Genomic DNA, 21826 nt, shown 5'->3' on the forward strand with positions numbered 1-21826 from the left:
TCCTTGGAGCTTTTCTCTCTATGGATGTAGAGCAACAGAGAGGGATCATGGAGGTGGAGGGAAGAAGAGAAGAAGAGTTGATTTGTACATCTCTGGCTGACTCAAAACCTCAGTGCCTACCAGGTAAAGTGATAACCACGAAGTTCCTAGCTTGTATAGACTCCCTGATCTGAGGCAGATGGCAAATAGGTAATTACGTACCTTTATCCTTTATCTCAGCTCATTGCAACCTCTGCCTCCTGGGTTCAAGCAGTTCTCATGCTCAGCCTGTTGAGTAGCTAGGACTACAGGCATGAACTCCCACACTCAGCTAATTTTTTAATATTTTTAGTAGACAGGGTTTCACCATGTTGACTAGGCTGGTCTCGAACTCCTGACCTCAGGTGATCCACCCACCTTCTCCTCCCAACGTGCTGGGATTACAGGCATGAGCCACCGCACCTGGCCTATTTTTAATATTATTATTATTATTATTATTTTTGAGACAGAGTCTTGCTCTGTCATCAAGGCTGGAGTGCAGTGGTACAATCTTGACTCACTGCAACTTCCGCCTCCTGGGTTCAAGTGATTCTCCTGCCTTAGCCACCCAAATATCTGGGATTACAGGCATGCACCACCACACCCAGCTAGTTTTCATATTTTTAGTAGAGATAGGGTTTTACCATGCTGGTCAGGCTGGTGTCAAACTCCTGTCCTCAAGTGATCCACTCACTTGGCCTTCCAAAAAGCTGGGATTACAGACATGAGGCACCATGCCTAGCCAAACCAGCTATTTAAAAAATAACTTATGGTTTAACTGAACTGAGACTGTTGTTTTCAAAATAATACATTGTTTAAATCCAACCATTTAAAAATAAGAATTTATATATATAGTCAGGATCTAAGGATATAGTATTTGTCCATTTCCCATATCAAAGAAAACTGGTGAAGGGCTAGATTTGAAAAACAGTCACTTCTCTTTCATCAGATTTCCTCTACAATTCCCTTAGTCTCTCTGTCTCTCTCTGTCTCTCCGTCTCTCTCTCTCTCCTCTCTCTCTGTGTGTGTGTGTGTGTGTGTGTTTCCTTTTGACAGGTTACAACATCGAGGTTAAAAACATCAAGGATGAAGCGGAAAACAAAAAGAATATGTAGTGGAGTTTCAAAAGAAAATTCTTGTCAATGTTTGCAATTGACTAAAAGGGGAAAATATTGAAGTTCATTCATTATCATAGATCCAAGCATTCAAACTAGTTAGATTAGAGGGCTTATTGCTGCTTGTGAAACAGAGGCATCTCACACAGAAAACTCAGCTATTCTTTGCACAGTCTCGTAACAGCTTGTCACTTTGCAACTAATGTGGAAATATGGCATTGCAAGATTTATGAAATATATATTTTTTTATTGATTCTGTGCTTTCAGGTTGAGGTATACATTTTCAATCCAAGAATCAATAATTTATGGAATTAATTTTTCATTATAACTTTCTTGCAGCTGTTGAATTAGGAATGTTCTGACTATTAGCAGTAATGTAAATTGAACATATTTCTGTGTAGGAATTCTAGGGAGTAGTGAATCAGGTAGTTGGGCTGTTATAGAGTTGCCAAATACATTTGTATCTGGGCTTGAATCACATAGGCTCCTTTAAAAGCACAACTCAAACAGCCTTATTTGTTCTATTAACAAATGAATGGTAATAATACATGAGCTCCCGAATGAAAACTTGTTAGCAAACTTAGCTGTTAAACTTTCATTTCTAGCAAATACTTCTCAGACAAACTAATTAATTTGGATCCAGAAGACCAGAGCTTGAAATAAATTAGTTCAAGCCTAAAAGTAGTAAGGCTAAGAATTTGAATCAAAATAGAAGCCCCCATTGGTACTATGTATCTTATGGCTGATAACGTTCAATGAAGTCTGATATGTTATTACTAAGACGTAAGCCTGAAGGGGCTTTATATATGAGAGTGAATGACACTTCAACGTTTGTCTATATTTATTAGTGCTTAATAGGTACTAGACACTGTTGATAAATCTATGTTAGATAAATCTCTAACATAGGTGTTACAGATTTATCAGCGAACTAAACAGACAAAAATCTCTGCTCTTGTGGACTTCACATTGTAGTGAGAAGAGAAAGGCCATGAACAATAGAAAACAAATATGTAAATTAGATAGTACATTAGAAGGTGAGAAGTGCTATGAAAAAAGAATGGAAGAGGCTAGGCAACATTGTGAAACCTCATCTCTACAAAAGATACAAAAATCAGCTGGGCACGGTGGCATGCACCTATAGTCTCAGCTACTCAGGAGACTGAGGTAGAAGGATCATCTGAACGTGAGTGGCTCGAGGACACCACTGCACTTCAGCCTGGGTGACAGAGTGAGACCCTGTCTCAAAAACAAAAAGTACAGAGGAGACTAGGAGGAATCAAGAGTGGTTCCAATTTTATTTTTTAATTAATTTTATTTATTATTTCATTTGATTTACTCATTTATTTTTGAGACAGAGTCTCACTCTGTTGCCCAGGCTGGAGTGCAGTGGCATGATCTCAGCTCACTGTAACCTTTGCCTCCTGAGTTCAATCAATTCTCCTGTCTCAGCCTCCCAAGTAGCTGGGATTACACGTATGGACCACCATGCTTGACTAATTTTTGCATTTTTTAGTAGAGATGGGGTTTCACCATGTTGACCAGGCTGGTCTTGAACTCCTGGCCTCAAGTGATCCACTCTCCTCAGCCTCCTAAAGTGCTGAGATTACAGGCATGAACCACTGTGCCCAGCATTAGGAGTGGTTCCAATTTTAAATCAGAAAATCAGGGTGGGCTTTAATTGAATGATGATAGTTGAGCTAAGATTTGAAGAAGGATAGTTATCAAAATATTGGGAAGAGAGCATGTCAAACAGAAAAGCTGGTGCAAAAGCCCTGAGGCAGGTGCATGCCTGACAGGTAAGAGAAGCAGGATGGGGGCCAGTAGGTCCGGAACAGAGGATGCAGGTGGGAGAGATAGCAGTAGATGAGGCCAGATGGGTAATGGGTTGATATGGTTTGGCTGTGTTCCCACCCAAACCTCATCTTGAATTGTAATTGAGGGCCGAACAGGTGGAGATATTTGAATCACGGGGGTGGTTTCTCCCATGCTGTTCTCGTGATAGTGAGTTCTCACGAGATATAATGATTTTATAAGGGGCTTCCCGCCCCCCCCCCCCGGCACTCACGCCTTCCTGCCGCCGTGTGAAGAGGGTGCCTGCTTCTCTTTTGGCTTCTACCATGACTGTAAGTTTTTTGAAGCCTCCCAAGCCATGTGGAACTGTGAGTCAATTAAACCTTTTTCCTTTATAAGTCACTTTGTCTTGGGTATTGCTTCACAGCAGTGTGAGAATGGACCAGTACGTGGGGGAACTGGACCATGTAGGCTATCAGAAGGATTTTAGCTTTAATTCTGAGAGATTTGAGAGCCATTAGATGGTTTTTGTTTGTTTGTTTTATTATTTCTTTTTGAGAGCCTTTATATAGTTTTAAGCAAAGGAAAGACAATCTGACTTCTTTTTCAGAGGATTACCCTGGTTGCTCTGTTGAAAAAGGACTTCAGGGGCAAGGTGAAAACAGGGAAACCTGTTAGTCTTTTGCAATAATCCAGGTGAAAGTTGATGGTGGCTCAAACCAGAAAGGTGGTCAGACTCTCTGGATGTATTTTTATAGTGCAGCCAACAAGACTTCCTGATGGATGAAAAGGGTACGTAAGAGAGTCAGAGTATTTAAATAAAATGTTTGTAATCCTTAATTGAGATAGGAAAGACTATAGATGGTACAGCCTTGGAAGGGGAAATTAGAAGTTCAGTTTTGGACATGTGAAATTTGAGATGTCTATTACTGGAAATATTAAACTGCAATTGGTTATACCAATTTGGAGTTCAGGGGAAAGGTCAGGGCTGTAGATAGATATTCGGAATTTGTCAGCATACGGACTATATCTAACACTATGAGTTAAGAAGGACACCAAGGTAATAAATATACCCAGAGAAGAAAAGAGGTCCAAAAACAGAGCTTGGGACCCTCCAAGATTAAAAGGTTGGGTTTTGAGGAAGAAACAATAAGCATGCTGATAAGTGACCAGTGAGGTTAGAGGGAAACCATGAGAGCATGGTATAGGGAAGCCATGGAAAGTTTTTCCAGGAGGAGGAAATGATCAACTGTAACAAATACTGCTGATTGGCCAAGTAAAATTAATATTGACGAATGTTTGCTGGATTTAGCAATGACTTTGACATGAGCAATTTCTGTGGTATGGTGGAAATAAAAAAGTCTGATTGTAATAAATTTGATAAAGAATGGGGGAAAAAGGCATTAGTAACAGAAATTATACACAATCCTTTTGAGTTTTTCTGTAAAGAGAGCAGAGAAATGGATTGTTAGCTGTAGTGGAAGGGGAGATCAAGAGATTTTAAGATGGGAGAAATAATGGCATATTTATTTGCTATTGAGAATATCCAGTGGGGAGGAGAAAAACTGAAGATTGTTAAGAGTCAGGAAAGAATTGGTGGAGCTATAGTCTTTTTTTTTTTTTTTTGTGAGACAGAGCCTTGCTCTGTCGCCCAGGCTGGAGTGCAGTGGTGCGATCTGGGCTCACTGCAACCTCTGCCTCCTGGGTTCAAGCAATTCTGCCTCAGCCTCCCGAGTAGCTAGGACCATAGGTGCACACCACCATGCTCGGCTAATTTTTTTGTATTTTTAGTAGAGTCACCCACCTCGGCCTCCCAAAGTGCTGGGATTACAGGTGTGAGCCACCATGCCTGGCCAGTGGAGCTATATTCTTAGGTAAGCAAGAAGAGATGGACTCTAGTGTCCATTTGAGGGCTGGCCTTACATAGTATTATACATAGTCCACCTACTATAGCTAGAAGGAAAGCAGAATCTGTGCATATAGATGCTGGTAGATGGGTAGGTGGACATCTGTGGAACTTCTGGATGCTTTTATTTATCTCACTTAAAAAGTATTTAATATTAAATACTATTAAAATTAAATCATAAATATTTATGAAATATTATTATTTAATTTCAGCTGAAAGTGAAGATGAGGAATAAATGTCAGAGATTTGAAGAGAGAAGAAATTGTCTTAGTCCATTACAGCCACTATAACAAAATTATTTAGACTGGGTAATTTATAAATAGTAGAGGCCAGGCGAGGTGGCTTACACCTGTAATCCTAGCACTTTGGGAGGCATAGGTGGGTAGATCACGAGGTCAGGAGTTTAAAACCAGCCTGGCCAATATGGTGAAACCCCATCTTTACTAAAAATACAAAAATTAGTCAGATGTGGTATTAAGACAGTATTCACTTCTTAATACTATATAAGGGTTAAGTTTCAACATATGGATTTTGGAGGGACACAAACAAATCATGGCAGAATATATTCAGCAGTGGTCTAGGAGTGTGGAAGAATGAATGGAGTGGGCAGATACAGTTCAATTGCCAGGTAACATTAGAGCCTATAGTCCCAGCTACTCGGGAGGCTGAGGCAGAAAAATCGCTTGAACCCAGGAAGTGGAGGTTGCAGTGAGTCAAGATCATGCCACTGCACTCCAGCCTGGGCAACAGAGTGAGACTCTGTCTCAAAAAAAAAAAAAAAAAAAGAAATGTGTTGCTCACAGCTTTGGAGACAGGGGAGTTCAAGATCAAGGAGCATCTAGTGAGGGTCCATTCCTCATAGATGGCAGCTTCTAGTTGTGTCCTCACATGGTGGAAGGAGGGAACAAGCTTCCTCAGGCTTCTTTTATTAAGGGCACTAATCCCATTAATGAGGATGGAGCCTTCATAAGTTAATCAGTGCACAAAGGCTCCACTTCTTAATACTATCACTTAATACTATATATAAGGGTTAAGTTTCAACATAGGGATTTTGGAGGGACACAAACAAATCACAGCAAAAGGTATTAAACTGTGGGCTAGGAGAGTGGAAGAATGAATGGACTGGGCAGATACAGTTCAATTGCTAGGTAACAGTAGAGCCCATTTCAATAATAATAATAATAATAGCAGGTAAACATATTGAGTTCTTATGTCCTAAGCAGTATTCTAAAATATATCAACTTATGAGCTGGCAGTCACCCTTAGGATGAGAAAACTGAGATGTTGTCACTTGTTTGCATCCACATAGGTTAAGTAAGTGGTGGAGGCAGGATATGAAGCCAGGCTGCTTGATTACAGAGAGTAGGCCCTTTCTGCCACGCTACCAAGTATTTGTGTGTGAATGAATGAATGAAGGATAAATTAAAGGAAGGAAGAGCAAACAGTCAATGATATCTCTGTAGTCTGTGGCTTTCTAAGTCATTTTTGCCACTCATATGTCCTAAATGGTGTGTCCCAGATCTTATAAAGAGGTCCATGTGCCATGTGTGGAAGAGGAGCTATAGAGGTACAATGTTGCTTAAACATTTAGTAAATTTAGGCTGGATTTCCAGCTCTTTTCTCACAAGGTATGTTACCCTAGTTAAGTAATTCAATCTTTCTGGGCCTCAGTTTCTTTATCTTTAAAATGAGAAAAACATATGCCTTATAGCATTTGTAAAGAAAATTAATAAAATCATGAACCAGGCACAGCAGCTCATACCTGTAATCCCAGCACTTTGGGAGGCTGAGGCAGAAGGATCACTTGAGCCCAGGAGTTCAAGGCTGCAGTGAGCTGTGATTGCACCACTGTACTCAAGCCTGGGCAACAGAGGGAGACCTTGTGTAAAAAAGCAAAAACAAAAACAAAAATCATATATGTAAACATGTAGACTGCCTGGTACAAAGTAAGATCTCAAGAAAATTAGTTTTCCTCTTCCTCCAGTGAGTTGCCCAGGACTTCAGTACCCTCCCCAGAACAGACCCTACTTTGCACTTGCCAGTTTCACTCCCAGCACTAGTGTATCTGCTCTCAACCCAGTAAACTCTCCTAGTTGTATCACAGGAGGAGAGGGAACCATCTCTTGTACTCTACCCTTTGAAACCCTGTGTTACTTAATTTATCTTGGCTGTCTCCCCTACCCCTTTGCTGTTAGACTTCCCTTAGATGTGAGGACCTTCCAGAGAGGGTCCTATGGCAACACCAAACCTCCCCTGCCCACATCAGCGCTAAGCAATTCCTGGAATTCCCTAACCCAGGTGTGGCTGCAGCTGAGTCTTGCTCTTCTGATCTGTCCTGTCCTGCCTTAACAAACTGTCCAAATGAGGCAGCAAGAGTGCACCTAATTTTAATATCAGTTATACAAAATGCCAAACATAAATGGTTATCTCAGGGAAAAACTAACAGCACATCACAAGTGTGCTCCAAAGGATTTTTCCTGGAGCACCTTTCTTTTTCCAGGAATACCTGTTTTACAAAGTAAGGCTTACCGTTTTGTATCCTAACCATTAGGCTTGAGACAAGTAGTGGTCTTTTTTTGTTGTCTTTTTACATTTTTATGATTGTGACACTTAATAAATCGCTGAGCTTCAATTAGGTCTGAAAATAATCGAGGCCTAAAAAGCAAACACACAGGCCCCTGTACGTCCTTTTGATAGCTGCTCATAAAATCTACCTTTTTCATAATTTGGATAAACTGAAGGCTGCTTTGATTTTATGTTGCAAATAATAGTTACCCAAGAATGGAGACTGAATTTTAGAAAACTGTGAAAATCAATTCCAGACAACTGAGTCTAACACGCAAAAAAAAAAAAAAAAAAAATCTTGCGTTTTCTTAACCACTTCCGGCTTCCTGCAAGCCCGGCTCTAAGGAGCCAGAAGCTCCGCAAAGGTTCATGGGGTCTGCGGCTGCGCAGAGGCCTAGCAGCTGCCGATCCCGCCACAAGCCGCCTGGGCCGCCCACCGGGCCGGTGGCGTCTCTGACTGCTGCAGAAAGTTCTGGAAGTTTGGGAAACCCTGAGGCGTCTCTGAGGACCTGGTGAGCAGGTGGGTTTGCGGCGCTAGCGACGAGGCCTCGGCAGACCTGTCTCTCCACGTTTTTTCTTGTTCTTCCGCGGGTGTGGTGCCCGAGACTTGCCGAGCTGATCTTCACTCAGGGCTTTGGTGGGCGAGGGGGGACCCCGCCCACCCCGCTCTCCCCTGGAGAATCCGGTGTGGAAACGGCTCCCTTGGGGTCTTCCCTGTCGGAAGCCCTGTCCCCCAGCTGCAGGTGTGAATTTTATTTGCTTTAGGCTTTGTTGGTCACTCCAAAAAGTAAAGAACGGAAGAGACCTTGGAGATGCTCGTGGGCCGCACGTCACTGGACGCGTGAGGAGACTGAGCAGGAAGGCGACTTGCTGGAGGTGGTGGCGCCCTGTTTACTGAAATTTACACGCACTCTAGGGCTCAGAAAAAACAAAATAGTAGCAACAGAAGCCTAGGGTACCAGGGCCTTGGAACTGGTTAAGAGGCCGTTGGGTCCAAGCTTTTTGTTTGTTTGTTTGTTTGTTTTGAGACGGAGTTTCACTCTTGTTACCCAGGCTGGAGTGCAATGGCGCGATCTCGGCTCACCGCAACCTCCGCCTCCTGGGTTCAGGCAATTCTCCTGCCTCAGCCTCCTGCGTAGCTGGGATTACAGGCACGCGCCACCATGCCCAGCTAATTTTTTGTATTTTTAGTAGAGACGGGGTTTCACCATGTTGACCAGGATGGTCTCGATCTCTTGACCTCGTGATCCACCCGCCTCAGCCTCCCAAAGTGCTGGGATTACAGGCGTGAGCCATCGCGCCCGGCCCAAGCTTTTTGTTTTTATTTTTTCGGCCCAGGGGTCTGTGTGCAGGTGTGTTACACAGGTAAACTCGTGTCAGGGTGTGTGTTGTCCGGATGCTGTCGTCCTCCAGGTGCCCATTAGTGATTGTTCCTCTTCCACTCTCCAGCCTCCTGGGGACCCCACGCCTGCTGCGCCCCTCTGTCCTTGTGCGCTCAGCTTTCAGCTCCCACTTAGAAGCTTTTTGTTTTCGGGTGATGACGCAGCCCAACCAGAGGTGATGTGATTTGCCCAAAGTCACACAGTCCCAGCTTGGCAGCTGGTCCAGGAGCTCTTCCCCAGAAATACTGAGGAGGCACTGCCCCTGCCCCTGGTTTCTGATTCATTCCTCACCTTTAACTGGGACTTGGGACACTACTGACCCCAACTCTTTTCTCACCTATTTATGAACGTGATTACTTCTCTTACCTTTAGGTTAAATTGTTTTTAAAACCTATGTATAAAGGTATGAAGATTTAAACGAATATTTACATTTTGCTAGATTTAAATGAATATTTACATATTAGATTTAAATGAATATAGATTACTGATATACACACACATACGTATCCACATGGTAACCAGTAACTATTCCAAAAAGTTCTCGTAACCCTTCCATATATGTATTAATAGCTATGTGGGTGTATTAGTAAGTAAACTGTCATTAGCTAGACAGGCAATTGTGTGTCTGTGGAGAGGGGTTATAGAAGTTGAAGCTCTTCCCCCAGTCAACTCACCATTTACTCATTCGCAGATGTTTTTTGAGTGACTACTGAGTGCCAGATGCTGAATAAGGTAAAACAGAATGTGTCCCTGCTCTCATGGAGCTAGTTAACTTGTCATTCATTCATTCATGCACTAAATGGCAAAATTACAGAGCAGCTGGTTTCAAATCAGCAAGAAGAATTTTCTATTTATTAAAGTTTTCAAAAGAAGGAAATCACCTTGGGAGATATTATCACTGAAAGTGATTTTCTTTTTTTATTATGCTTTAAGTTCTGGGGTACATGTGCAGAACATGCAGGTTTGTTACATAGGTATACACGTGCCATGGTGGTTTGCTGCATCCATCACCCCATCATCTACATTAGGTTTTTTTCCTAATGCTATCCCTCCCTAGCCCTCCAGCCCCCGACAGGCCCCACTGTGTGATGTTCCCCTCCCTGTGTCCACATGTTGTCACTGTTCAACACTCACTTATGAGTTAGAGCATGCAGTGTTTGGTTTTCTGTTTTTGTGTCAGTTTGCTGAGAATGATGGTTTCCAGCTTTATCCACATCCCTGCAAAGGACATGAACTATCCTTTTTTATGGCTGCATAATATGGTGTATATGTGCCACATTTTCTTTATCCAGTCTATCATTGATGGGCAAATTTGGGTTGGTTCCAAGTCTTTGCTATTGTGAACAGTGCCGAAATAAACATAATGTGTGCATGTGTCCTTATAATAGAATGATTTATAATCCTTAGGGTATATACCCAGTAATGGGATTGCTGGGTCAAATGGTATTTCTCGTTCTAGATCCTTGAGGAATCGCCACACTGTCCTCCACAATGTTTGAACTAATTTACACTCTCACCAACAGTGTAAAAGCATTCCTGTCTACAGCCTCTCCAGCATCTGTTGTCTCTTGATTTTTTTAATGATTGCTATTCTAACTGGCATCAGATGGTATCTCAATGTGGTTTTGATTTGCATTTCTCTAATGGCCATTGATGAACTTTTTTTCATATGTTTGTTGGCTGCATAAATGTCTTCTTTTGTGAAGTGTCTGTTCATATCCTTTGCCCACTTTTTGATGGGGTCGTTTGTTTTTTTCTTGTGAAGAGGTTTAAGTTCTTTGTAGATTCTGGATATTAGCCCTTTGTCAGATGGGTAGATTGCAAAATTTTTTTCCCATTCTGTTGGTTGCCATTTCACTCTAATGATAGTTTCTTTTGCTATGCAGAAGCTCTTTACTGTGCTTAGATCCTATTTGTCAATTTTGGCTTTTGTTGCCATTGCTTTGGTGTTTTAGACATGAAGTCCTTGCCCATGCCTATTTCCTGAATGATATTGCCTAGGTTTTTTCTTCTACGATTGTTATGGTGCTAGGTCTTATGGTCAAATCTTTAGTTCATCTGGAGTTAATTTTCGTGTAAGCTATAAGGAAGGGATCCAGTTTCAGCTTTCTGCATATGGCTACCTGGCTTTCCCAACACCATTTATTAAATAGGGAATCCTTTCCCCATTGCTTGTTTTTGTGAGGTTTGTCAAAGATCAGATGGTTGTAGATGTGTGGCGTTATTTCTGAGGCCTCTGTTCTGTTCCATTGGTCTATATATCTGTTTTGGTACCAGTACCATGCTGTTTTGATTGCTGCAGCCTTGTAGTATAAAGTCAGGTAGCATGGTGCCTCCAGCTTTGTTTTTGTTTTTGTTTTTCTTCAAATTGTCTTGGCTATATGGGCTGTTTTTTGGTTGCATATGAAATTTAAGGTGTTTTTTTTTCCAATTCTGTGAAGAAAGTCAATGGTAGCTTGATAGGGATAGCACTGAATTTGTAATTACTTTGGGCAGTATGGCCATTTTCACGATATTGATTCTTCCTAACCATGAGCATGGAATGTTTTTCCATCTGTTTGTGTCCTCTCTTATTTCCTTGAGCAGTGGTTTGTAGTTCTCCTTGAAAAGTTCCTTCATATCCCTTGTAAGTTGTATTTCTAGGTATTTTATTCTCTTTGTAGCAATTGTGAATGGGAGTTCACTCATTACTTGGCTTTCTGTTTGTCTGTTTTTGGTGTGTAGGAATGCTTGTGATTTTTGCACATTGATTTTGTATCCTGAGACTTTACTGAAGTTGTTTATCAGCTTAAGGAGATTTTTGGGCTGAGACAACGGGGTCTTCTAAATATACAATCATGTCATCTGAAAATACAGACAATTTGACTTCCTCTTTTCCTATTTGAATATCCATTATTTCTTTTTCTTGCCAGATTGTCCTGGCCAGAACTTCCAATACTATGTTGAATAAGAGTGATGAGAGAGGGCATCCTTGTCTTGTGCTGGTTTTCAAAGAGAATGCTTCCAGGTTTTGCCCATTCAGTATATTGGCTGTGGTTTTGTCATAAATAGCTCTTATTCTTTTGGGACATTTTCCATTGATACCTAGTTTATTGAGAATTTTTAGCATAAAGCGCTGTTGAATTTTGTGAAAGGCCTTCTCTGCATCCATTGAGATAATCATGTGGTTTTTGTCTTTGGTTCTGTTTATATGATGGATTACATTTATTGATTTCCGTATGTCGAACCAGACTTGCATCCCAGGGATAAAACCAACTTGATCGTGAAGGATAAGCTCTTTGATGTGCTGTATTCAGTTTGCCAGTATTTTATTGAGGATTTTCGCATTAATGTTCATCATGGATATTGGCCTGAAATTTTCTTTTTTAGTTGCGTCTCTGCCAGGTTTTGGTATCAGGATGATGATGGTCACATAAAATGAGTTAGGGAGGATTCCCTCTTTTTTTTGTTGTTTGGAATTGTTTCAGAAGGAATGGTACCAGCTCCTCTTTGTACCTCTGGTAGAATTTGGCTGTGAACCCGTCTGGTCCTGGACTTTTTTTGGTTGGTAGGCTATTAAATGCTGCCTCAATTTCAGACCTTGTTATTGGTCTATTAAGTAATTTGACTTCTTCCTTGTTTAGTCTTGGGAGAATGTATGTGTCCAGGAATTTATCCATTTCTTCTAGATTTACTGGTTTATTTGCATAGAGGTGTTTATAGTATTCTCTGATGGTAGTTTGTATTTCTGTGGGATCGGTGGTGACATCCCCTTTATCATTTTTTATTGCATCTATTTGATTCTTCTCTTGTTTCTACTTTAGTAGTCTGGCTAGCAGTTTATCTATTTTGTTAATCTTTTCAAAAAACCAGCTCCTGGATTCATTGATTTATTTTTTTGAAGGATTTTTTATGTCTCTATCTCCTTCAGTTCTGCTCTGATCTTAGTTATTTCTTGTCTTCCACTAGACTTTGAATTTGTTTGTTCTTGCTCCTCTAGTTCTTTTAATCGTGATGTGAGAGTGTTGATTTTAGATCTTTCCTCATTTCTCTTGTGGGCATTTAGTGGTATAAATTTCCCTCTAGACACTGCTTTAAATGTGTACTAGAGATTCTGGTACATTGTGTCTTTGGTCTCATTGGTTTCAAAGAACATCTTTATTTCTGCCTTCATTTCATTTTTTATCCAGTAGTCATTCAGGAGCAGGTTGTTCAGTTTCCATGTAGTTGTGCAGTGTTGAGTGAGTCTCTTGATCTTGAGTTCTAATTTCATTGCACTGTGGTCTGAGAGATTGTTATGATTTCTGTTCTTTTGTATTTGCTGAGGAGTGTTTTACTTCCAATTATGTGGTCAATTTTAGAATAAGTGTGATGTGGTGCTGAGAAGAATGTATATTCTATGGATTTAGGGTGGAGAGTTCTGGAGATGTCTGTTAGGTCTGCTTGGTCCAGATCTGAATTCAAGTCCTGGATATCCTTATTAATTTTCTATCTCATCAATCTGTCTAATATTGACAGTGGGTGTTAGTCTCCCACTACTATTGTATTGAGTCTAAGTCTCTTTGTAGATCATTAAGAATTTGCTTTATGTATCTGGGTGCTCCTGTATTGGGTGCATATATATTTAGGATAGTTATCTCTTCTTGTTGCATTGATCTCTTTACCATTATGTAATGCCCTTCTTTGTCTCTTTTGATCTTTGTTCGTTTAAAATCTGTTTCATCAGAGACTAGGATTGCAATTCCTGCCTTTTTTTTCCCCCCATTTGCTTGGTAAATCTTCCTCCATCCCTTTATTTTGAGCCTATGTGTGTCTTTGCATGCGAGATGGGTCTCCTGAATACAGCACACCAATGGATCTTGACACTCTATCCAATTTGCCAGTCTGTGTCTTTTAATTGAGGTATTTAGCCTGTTTATATTTAAGGTTAATATTGTTATGTGTGAATTTTATCCTGCCATGATGATGCTAGCTGGTTGTTTTGCCTGTTAGTTGATGCAGTTTCTTCACAGTGTTGATGGTCTTTACAATTGGGTATGTTTTTGCAGTGGCTGTTACTGATTGTTCCTTTTCATGTTTAGTGCTTCCTTCTGGAGCTCTTGTAAGGTAGACCTGATGGTGACAAAATCTCTCAGCAGTTGCTTGTTCTTAAAGGATTTTATTTTTCCTTCACTTCTGAAGCTTAGTTTGGCTGGATATTAAATTCTGGGTTGAAAATTATTTTCTTTAAGGATGTTGAATATTGGCCCCCACTCTGTTCTGGCTTGCAGGGTTTCTGTGGAGAGATCCGCTGTGAGTTTGATGGGCTTCCCTTTATAGATAACTCAACCTTTCTCTCTGGCTGCGCTTAGCATTTTTCCTTCATTTCAACCTTGGTGAATCTAATGATTATTTGTCTTGGGGTGGTTCTTTTCGAGGAATATCTTTGTGGTATTCTGTGTATTTCCTAAATTTGAATGTTGGCCTGTCTTTCTAGGTTGGGAAAGTACTCCTGGATAATATCCTGAAGAGTGTTTTCCAGCTTGGTTTCATTTTCCCCATCACTTTCAGGTACACCAATCAAATGTAGATTTGGTCTTTTCACATAATATCATATTTCTTTGAGGCTTTGTTCATTTATTTTCACTTTTTTCTCTAATCTTACCTTCTCACTTTATTTCATTGAGTTGATCTTCAGTCTTTGATACCCTTCCTTCTGCTTGATCAATTTAAATATTGAAACTCATGTATGCTTCATGAAGTTCTTGTGCTGTGTTTTCAGCTCCATCGAGTCGTTTATGTTCTTCTCCATACTGGTTATTCTAGTTAGCATTTTGTCTAACCTTTTTTTAAGGTTCTTAGCTTCCTTGCGTTGGGCTAGAACATGCTCCTTTAGCTTAGAGAAGTTTGTTATTACCCACCTTCTGAAGCCTGCTTCTGTCAATTCATTAAACTCATTCTCCATCCAGTTTTGTTCCCTTGCTGGTGAGGAGTTGTGATCCCTTGGAGAAGAGGCAATATGGTTTTTGGAGATTTCAGCCTTTTTGTTCTGGTTTCTTCCCATCTTTGTGGATTTATCTACCTTTGGCCTTTGAGGTTGATAACCTTTGGATGGGATCTCTGAGTGGACATTCTTTCAGTTGATGTTGAAACTATTTCTTTCTGTTCGTTAGTTTTCCTTCTAACAGGCCCCTTGCTGGAAGTCCACTCCAGACCCTGCTTGCCTGGGAGTCACCAGTGGGAGCTGCAGAACAGGATAGATTGCCACTTGTTCCTTCATCTTGTGGCTTTGTCCCAGAAGGGTACCTGCCAGATGCCAACCAGAGCTTTCCTGTATGAGGTGTCTGTCAGCCCCTGTTGGGAGGTGTTTCTCAGTCAGGATACATGGAGGGGGGGTCAGTGAGCCACCTGAGAAGGCAGTCTGTCCCTTATCAGAGCTTGAGTGCTGTCCTGGAAAATCTGTTGCTCCCTTCAGAGCTGCCAGGTGGGGACTTTAAGTCTGCTGAAGCTGTACCCACAACTGTCCCTTTTCCCAGGTGCTCTGTCCCAGGAAGGTGCGGACTTTATTTATAAGTCCCTGATGGGCTGCTGCCTTTTTTCAGAGATGCCCTGCCCAGTGAGAAGTGAGTCTAGTGACACAGTCTGTCTGCAGTTGCCTTGCTGAGCTGCCACGGGCTCTGTCCATTCACTATATAAACTTCCTGGTGACTGTTTATAGAGGTGAGGTTAAACGCACCTAGCCGAGCCTCAGCTATGGCAGATGTCCCTTCCCCCACCGAGCTCAAACATACCAGTTCGAGCTCAGATTGCTGTGATGACTGTGAGGATTTCAAGCCAGTAGATCTCAGCTTGCTGGTCTTCTTGGGATGGAACCCACCGAGCCAGGTCACTTGGCTCCCTGGCTTCAGCCCCTTTTCTCAGGGGAATGAGCGGTTCTGTCTTGCTAGGGTTCCAGGCATTACTGGGGTATGAAAAAAAAAAAAAAACTGCTGTGAGTAGCTCAGTGTCTTCCCAAACAGCCACCTAGTTTTGTGCTGGAAACCCAGGTTTCTGGTGCTGTAGGCACCAGAGGGAATCTCCTCTGATTGTGAAGACTGGGAAAAGCTCTGGTTGTGGGTTGTGAAGACTGTGGGAAAAGCTAAGGTCTGAGCCAGAGTGCCAGGAAAAGTCCCAAATTAATGGCTTCCCTTGGCCCCTTTCACTTCCAGGGTGAGGCTACACACCCCCCTGCTTCAGCTCACTCTCCTTGGGCTGCACCCACTGACTGTATAACTGGTCCCGATGAGATGAACTAGGTACCGCAGTTGGAAATGTGGAGATCACCTGCCTTCTGTGTCACTCTCACTGGGAGCTACCCACTGGAGCTGTTCCTATGCGGCCATCTTGCTGGAAATTTTTTTTTTAAAAGACAGAGTCTTATTCTGTCACCCAGGCTGGAGTGCAGTGGTGCAATCTTAGCTCATTGCAACCTCCACCTCCTGGGTTCAAGCCAGTAGCTGGTATTACAAGTGCTCACCACCACACCCGGCTGATTTTTGTATTTTTAGTAGAGATGGGATTTCACTGTGCTGGCCAGGCTCATCTCAAATTCCTGACCTCAAGTGATCCACCTGCCTCGACCTCCCAAAGTGCTGGCATTACGGGTGTGAGCCACTGCACCTGTCCTGAAAGTGACTTTCATTTGGATGAGTTGGTTTCTCAATTTTGCTTTGAACTGCTTGTGTATTAGTAACATGGAGAATATAAACTTGGTTGACATCAAGAAATTTATGATTTAGTGAGGAAAATGAAATGCATTTATAAGCAATTATATTGGGCAAAATATGGTTAAGTGATCAATAAAGGTATAAGGCAGATTCTGAATAAGGAGAAGTCTTATTTAGTTTGAGGAGATCAGGGATGGTTTCTGGAGGAGGCAGAATTCTAATGGGCCTTTAAGAAGTAGGACTTTTAAAACAGACTTCATTTTTTAGAACCATTTTAGATTTACAGAACAATTGAGAAAATAGTGCAGAGTATTCCCACATACCCTAATCCAATTTCCCCCATTGTTAACATCTTACACCCATTGCCCCCATTATTAACATCTTAGTATGGTACATTTGTTACAATTAATGAACCAGTGTTGCTGCATTACAATTAGCTAAAGCCTGTAGTTTATTCAGATTCCCTTAGTTTTTACCTTAGTCTCTCTTTCTGTTCCAGGATCCCAGTGAAGATACTACATTACGTTTAGTTGTAATGTTTCCTTAGGTTCCTGTTGGCTGTGACAGTTATTGAGACTTACTTAATCTTGGTGATCTTGAGGGCTTTGAGGAGTACTGGTCTGATAATTTGTAGATGCCATATTAATGGAATTTGATGTTTTTCTCATGATAGGACTGGGCTATAGGTTATTGAAAGGAAGACTACATCATATCAAAAGTATATACTATCAACAAGATTTGTTACTATTGATGTAGACTTTGACCACTTAGCTGAAGTAGTGTTTGTCAGGCTTCTCTAATGTGGATACTTCCCACTCTCCACTTCCATACTGTATGTACTCTTTGGAAGGAAGTCATATGTGCAGCCACACCTAAGGAAGGGAGAGTTATATTCCCCACCCCAACCTTTTAATATTTTTAGAGAAGGGCCTTGCTGTGTTGCCCAGGCTAGAGTGCAGTGGTTATTCATAGGTGCAAAGATAATGCACTACAGCCTCAAACTCTTGGTCTTAAGCAATCTCCTGCTTCAGCCTCCCGAGTAGCTGGGATTACAGGTGCATGCCACTGTGCCCAGGTCTATGCTTCTGTTCTTGAGGTTGGAGTATATATACATAAATTATTTGGAATTATTCTGCACAGATTTGCCTCTTCTCCATTTATTGGTTTGTTCAAACATTTATTTATATCAGTAGAGACTCATGAATATTCATTTTATACTTTGGATTATAATGCTATTTTATTTATTTTGTTGTTCAAATTGTTCCAGCCTTCGCCATTGGGAGCGCTTTCAGTTGGTCCCTCTGCTTTTATGACATACACCTGTCAATGCCATCTGTGTGGGGTTTTTTTGTTTCTGTTTTTAAGTACTTTCTTACTTTTTGGCACTATAAAATTCTCTTGGTCATCCTGTATGTTTCCTGTCCAAGTCCTAGAATCAGCCATTTCTCCAAGGAGCCCTGGTTTCTTCTTTGGAGAATGCTATTTAGAGACCAAAATCTGGGTGCTAGGTTTACTTGTTGCTAGCACCCAGGTGCTAGGGTGTCATTTGTTTTAGGCCCTTTCAGCTAAGAGTAATCACAGAGTGTAATTACACAAACTTAGATAGTGTAGCCTACTACATATCTAGGCTATATGGTATTGCCTATTGCTCCTGGGCTACACACCTGTGTAGCCTTGAGGCAGGATTAAAAAGAAAAACAAAAGTTATGAAGAGTAAAGTTTTTTTTTCTAGACGGAGTCTCTCACTGTTGCCTAGGCTGTAGTGCAGTGGCGTGATCTCTGCTCACTGCAATCTCTGCCTCCTGGGTTCAAGCAATTCTCCTGCCTCAGCCTCCATAGTAGCTGGGACTACAGGCATGCGCCACCACACCCAGCTAATTTTTTTGTATTTTTAGTAGAGATGGAATTTCACCAAGTTGGCCAGGATGTTCTTGATCTTCTGACCTCGTGATCCGCCCGCCTGGGCCTCGGATTACAGGTGTGAGCCACTGTACCCAGCCCCAAAGAATAAAGTTTTTTAAAATGCTGTCATGAGCATTCTTGTATAAGTCTCTTAGTAGAGATCCCATGCATTTCTGTTGAGTATACGTTTAGGAGTTACAGGTTATGAATATCTTCAACTCTAGCAGATAATACCTGTCAAGAACTGTGAAAAGTCTGAGATTTTATCCTACTTGCAAGCTAACAAGCTAGTTTGTTACTGTTTTATAGATGCTGGCAGAATATATAAGATGCCTCAGATAGAGACAAGGGATATTTTTAATTCATGGCAAAAGCATGAATTAAATTAAATCATGGCTTGGATTTTAAAAATGTGGCACATATACATCATGGAATGCTATGCAGCCATAAAAAGAAAGAAATTGTGTCCTTTACAGCAACATGGATGGGGCTGGAGGCCATTATCCTAAGTGAATTAGTGCATGAACAGAAAACCAAATACCACATGTTCTCACTTAGAAGTGAGAGCTAACCATTGAGTACATATGGACTTAACAATAGACAATGAGAATTACTAGAGGGGAGAGAGAGGAAGGAGGATAAGGGCTGAAAAACTACCTGTTGGGTACTGTGCTCATTACCTGGGTGACTGGATCATTTGTACTCCAAATCGCAACATCACGCAATATACCCATGAAACAAACCTGCACGTGTACCCCATGAAGCTAAAATAAAAGTCAAAAATTTTAAAAATTTAACCACTGAAACAAGATGCTATAAGAGCAAAGGTGGTATTTTTTTTAGCTTTATATCAGTGCAGATTATTTTATCTAAAACTTGAAGATATTTTTCCTTTTGGAAAATAATTGGGATGTGGTAACTTCTGGGACCTTTTTCAGTGAATATCAAAGTGTTGCAAAAAGGTTATTTTTCATTCAGCATAACAAGGGATTAGTTTTTGCTTTCTTTGCTTGAGTTCCACTGCCTACCCTGGTATTACTTTTAGTTTCCATAGCAGCAATAGTAAGCAATTGGCATTGGAGTAGCTAGATTTACTGCAGATATCAGAATCCCACCATAGGAAATATTTTAAGTAGCCCTGGTGTCGGACTCCTGTACTTCTCTTCTGGCACAACAGAATTTGCTAATTTTAAAATAGCACACATCATTATTAAATATTTTCAGAGCTATTTAAAAACCTATAAGATGGCTGGATGTGGTGGCTAACACCTATAATCCCAGCAGTTTGGGAGTCTGAGACAGGCAGATCACCTCAGGTCAGGAGTGACCATCCTGGCCCACATGGTGAAACCATATCTCTACTAAAAAAAAAAAAACGAAAAAACCAGCCAGGTGTGGTGGTGCATGCCTGTGGTCCCAGCTACTGGGAGGCTGAAGCACAAGAATTGCTTGAACCTGGGAGGTGGAGGCTGCAGTGAGCCAAGATCATGCCATTGTACTCCAGCCATAGTAATAGAGTAAGACTCTTGTCTCAAAAAATAAATAAAAATAAAACCTGTATGAGTCAGGCGTGTGTGTGTGTGTGTGTGTGTGTGTGTGTGTCTATATTGTATAATTTATATGCAATAAATTACACTGTATGCTGTGGTTTTGACACATGTATACACCTGTAAAACCATTACTACAATCAATATAGTGAATATACCCATCCCAAAAGTTTCCTCTTGCCCTTTTTGTAATCCCACTTTTTTTTCCCATTATCCCTTGTTCTGTTTTTTTTGTCACTATAATTAGTTTGTACTTCTTATATAAAAGAAACTATACAATATGTACAGTGCTTTTGGGGGTGGCAGTTGGCATCTTTCCTTCAGCATAATTTTTTTTAGGTTGACTCAGGTTGTTACGTGTATCAGTAGTTCATTCCTTTTTGTTGCTGAGTAATATGCCATTGTATGGATATATTACAATGTCCATTCACCTGTTGAGAGCCATTTGGATTGTTTCTAGTTTTTGGCTACCACAAATACATCATTCATGTGTAAATCCTTATATAGATGTATGCTATTTTCTTTGGTAAATTAAGAGTAAAATGACTGGATCTCATGGTAAGTGTATGATTAACTTGTTTAGAAAATGTCACACTATTTTCCAAGTGATTGTACTGTATACTTTCCAATTAGTAACGTACGAGAGTTCTAGTTCCTCACATCCTCACCAACACTTGAATTGTTAGTTAAATTTTAGACATTATGATAGGTATGTAATGATATCTTGTGTAATTTGCATTTCCCTAATAAATAATAATGTTGACTATCTTTTTATGTCCTTAGTTACCACTTATAAATTTTCTTTGATGAAGTATCTGCTTAAATCTTTTGCCTATTTTTTAATTGGATTGTTTGGCTTTTTTACTGTTGAGCCCTGAGTGTCTGTCACCCAGGCTGAAGTGCAGTGGCACGATCTCAGCTCACTGCAACCTCTGCCTTCTGGGCTCAAGTGATTCCCCTGCCTCAGCTTCCCGAGTAGCTGTGACTACAGGCGCTTGCCACCATACCCAGCTAATTTTTGTATTTTTAGTAGAGATGGGGTTTCACCATGTTGGCCAGGCTGGTCTCAAACTCCTAGCCTCAAGTATTCCGCCCACCTCAGCCTCCCAAAGTACTGAGATTACAGGCATGAGCCACCATGACCAGCCTAAGCCTTGAGAGTCTTTAAAAATATATTTGAGATACAAGTCATTTACCAGATATTTGCTTTGCAAATACTTTCTTTCAGTCTCTAGCTTGTCTTTTTATTCCCCTTAAGAGTGTCTTTTTAAACATATTAATAAATTTAGGTGGTACATGTGCAGTTTTGATACAAAAGCATCTTTGGAAAGAGAGAAGTTTTAACTTAGATGAAGTCCAATTTATCAATTTGTTTTCTTTTATGGATTATGTTTTTGATGTCATACTAAAAATTATTTAACTCAAGGTCACAATTATTTTGTTCTATTTTCTTCTAGAAGATCTATAGTTTTATGTTTTACATGTAGGTCTGTGATTCATTCTGAGTTAAAATTTGGATATGGTATATGGAATGGATCTAAGTTCATTTTTTAAAACATACTGATATCAAATTGTTCCAGAATTGTCTGTTGTAAAGACTTAGTCTAGCTCAATGTTTGTCAATGTTGTTGATCTTTTCAAAGAACCAACTGTTGGCTGGGCACGGTGGCTTATGCCTGTAATCCCAGCACTTTGGAAGGCCGAAGCGGGTGGATCACCTGAGGTCAGGAGTTTGAGACCAGCTTGGCTAACGTGGAGAAACCCCTTTTCTACTAAAAATACAAAAAAATTAGATGGGCATTGTGGCAGTCACCTGTAATCTTAGGTACTGGGGAGGCTGAGGCAAGAGAATTGCTTGAACCTGGGGAGTCGGAGGTTGCAGTGAGCCGAGATTGCACCATTGCACTCCAGCCTGGGTGACAGAGTGGGACTCTGT

General features: G+C 40.8%; 1 protein-coding gene across 1 annotated transcript in view; it reads left to right on the plus strand.

Moving 5' to 3' along the window:
* Positions 1-7783: 7783 nt before the first annotated feature.
* The window catches only part of CUNH1orf146 (chromosome unknown C1orf146 homolog), a 37986-nt gene continuing 23943 nt past the window's right edge, over positions 7784-21826 (plus strand). Inside the window, exon 1 of the mRNA XM_012435450.2 lies at positions 7784-7915. The gene's annotated coding sequence lies outside the window, so the exon portion shown is untranslated. The remainder of the gene's footprint in view (positions 7916-21826) is intronic.

This window comes from Aotus nancymaae, unplaced genomic scaffold, assembly GCF_030222135.1.
Source record: "Aotus nancymaae isolate 86718 unplaced genomic scaffold, 86718_ANA_hifiasm-v0.15.2.pri h1tg000122l, whole genome shotgun sequence".
Taxonomy (NCBI): Eukaryota; Metazoa; Chordata; class Mammalia; order Primates; family Aotidae; genus Aotus; species Aotus nancymaae.